General features: G+C 47.1%; 1 pseudogene across 1 annotated transcript; it reads right to left on the bottom strand.

Annotated features, from left to right (window-relative positions):
- Positions 1 to 614: 614 nt before the first annotated feature.
- Positions 615 to 1944, bottom strand: LOC694486 (prohibitin-2 pseudogene; annotated as a pseudogene). The gene has a single exon (XR_010478.5). The product of XR_010478.5 is annotated as a prohibitin-2 pseudogene (transcript).
- Between the last annotated feature and the right edge of the window lie 873 nt (positions 1945 to 2817).

Genomic DNA, 2817 nt, shown 5'->3' with positions numbered 1-2817 from the left:
GACCTTTATTATCAATTCAGCAATCTTGGAGTGACAAAGTTGAGTAAGACAAAATCTCTGCTTGGTGTCCTCCCATCTAGAAGAAACGCAATAATAAACAGAGGTCTTTCTCCTACAGACAGAGCTTTCTTTCTTTCCCTTTCTTTCTCTTTCTCTTTCTTTCTTTCTGCCTTTCTTCCTTCCTTCCTTCTTTCTTTCAGAGACAGACATTGTTCTTGCTCTTTCACCCAGGCTACAGTACAGTGGCACAATCATAGCTCACTGCAGTCTCAAACTCCTTGGCTCGAACGATCCGCTCACCTCAGCTTCTCGAGCAGCTAAGATGACAGGAGAGCACTACCATGCTTAGCTAATTATTTGTCCCATGGACAAAGAAGTGGGAAATAATGACATAAAGTGACCACTTTATGTCATTAAATAAAACTTCTTATTTTGAGAAAATGCCCTCCGATCTTTAATTGGTTTATGGTTCTACACATCAAACAGAAAGCCAATTCATTTATTTGCACATTCACGAATTTTGCGATTAGTTTATCTTGCAGGATTTAACTGCTTAATATTAGACATTCAGTGGGTGCTTTGTTTTTATGGCTCAGATAGTGCTAATTTGAACATTCTTTTTTTTTTTTTTTTTCAGGTTAAGTAATAAAAATTTATTGAGAGTTCCTGGGTTGGTGGTTGTCTCCTGCCAGCCTTGAGGGAGGGAACAACACTGTAGGAAATCACTGAGAAATCACACAATGTCCCAACAGCCCCAGTTAACACAGGGAGGAGAAAAGTAATTCCCCAGAAAAGGGGCTGGTCTTCAGTCTTCCTTAATCCAAGAGGGGTTCAGGGGATCAGTGTGGGGGACCATCACATGATACTGGGGCTGGGTAGGGCTGTGCTGGACCCCTGGCTGGCTCCTCAAAAACTGGAGAAGCAGATCCACTTCCTCTGGGGGTGGAGTTCTTGGTGACTAGGCTCATTTCTTACCCTTGATGAGGCTGTCACTTCTTCTGGTGAAACTTTCATCCTGTAGGTTCAGCAGGAGGTTGTCAGCCGTGAGATAAATGCGATTCTGTGATGTGGCGATCGTCTTGGAGATATTCTGGGCTGCTCGGATCTTGCGAAGTTTGATGTAGCCAGGGTTCTTGCTCAGTGCTTCTCCACGCATCTTGGCAGCCTCGGCCTCACCCTCGGCCTGCACAATCTTCTGCCGCTGTTCCTGCTTCACTTTTTCTACCAAGAATTGGGCCCGCTGGGCCTCCTGCTGGGCCACTTGTTTGGCTTCTACAGCAGCTGTGTACTCTTGGCTAAAGCTCAGCTCTGTGATGGCCACGTCATCCAGGATGAGGCTGAAGTCCTTGGCCCTCTCTGTCAGCTCCCGGCGGATCAACAGGGATACCTGGGCCCGCTGGGTGATCAGCTGTGAGGCATTGAACTTGGCCACCACACTCTTGAGCACCTCGTTGACAATGGACGGCAACACTCATTCCTCGTAGTCCAGCCCTAGGCGCTGGTACATGCTAGGAAGCTCCTGAGCATTGGGTCGAGACAGCACTCGCAGGGAGATGTTCACCATCTGTAGGTCTTTGGAGCCTGTAGGGGAGGAGATTTTTCGAGGTCTGGCCCGAATGTCATAGATAATGGGGTACTGGAACCAGGGGATCCTGAAATGAAGGCCCTCGGCCAGGATAGTGTCCTGCTGCACTCCACCGATCCGATTGAAGAAGATGGCTCCGTGCCCGCCTTCCACAGTGAACACGGATTCGCGGACACCGTACGCCATGGCGCCAGCCCCCAGCAACAGCTTCAGCGCCGTGCCCATGCCCCGGGGCCCGGTGGGCAGCCGTCCTGCCAAGTCCTTCAAGTTCTGGGCCATGTCTGATCTTGAGGCCTGCGGCACCGGAGGTCAGAAGGGGGTGCCGGCCCGCCTCTACCCCGCTGCAGCTTAGGTACTGCACCCTTCACACCTAATTTGAACATTCTTAAACTAAAATGGCCACAGCTCTTTCCCATGGTAGAAAACTAAGGCTTTAACCATACATTTGTCCAGTGTAGTATTGGACCAGAGATGTTTTCTAGAAGAAATCTTAGCCATATCCAGGGGCACTCACCTAAAGCGAGGTATGGAGGGGTAAAATGGTTCCATTTTTACAAAAAGACATCAACCCTTCTCAAGAGTCGGCTGAACATTACAGCATATGACTCCTCACTTAATCCATACTATAATACTTGTTCTCCTGTAGCCATCCACATGTATCCTTGAATTCCCTGCCACATGATTCTTATCAAAAGTCTATCTGTAGGCTGGGTGTGATGGCTCATGCCTGTAATCCCAGCACTTTGGGATGCCAAGGCAGGTGGGTCACCTGAGGTCAGGAGTTGGTCACCAGCCTGACCAACATGGTGAAACCCCGTCTCTACTAAAAAATACAGAATTAGCCAGGTATGATGGCACATGCCTGTAATTCCAGCTACTTGGGAGGCCAAGGCAGGAGAATCACTTGAACCCAGGAGGCAGAGGTTGCAGTGAGCCAAGATAGTGACATTGCACTCCAGCCTGGGCAACACGAGCAAAACTCGTCTCAAAAAAAAAAAAAAAAAAAAAAAAAAAAAAAAAAAAAAAAAAAAGTCTATTTGTGGAAATAATAGTTAAGATATTATGCATCTAGTCTTTTGGATTGCAGATAAAGTATCTCAAATCCATTTTGTAATGGGGCATTATATATATAACTAATTAATCAGGGTGATTTCAGACAAGCCATTTTACCTCTTTTCACCTTAGTTTCTGCACTGGTACCATGAAGTAATTGGTCTGGGTGACTTCAAAGT

Source organism: Macaca mulatta, chromosome 7 (genome assembly GCF_049350105.2).
Source record: "Macaca mulatta isolate MMU2019108-1 chromosome 7, T2T-MMU8v2.0, whole genome shotgun sequence".
NCBI lineage: Eukaryota > Metazoa > Chordata > Mammalia > Primates > Cercopithecidae > Macaca > Macaca mulatta.
Note: the sequence above shows the minus strand (reverse complement) of the source record. Positions and strands in the feature narration are given on the sequence as shown.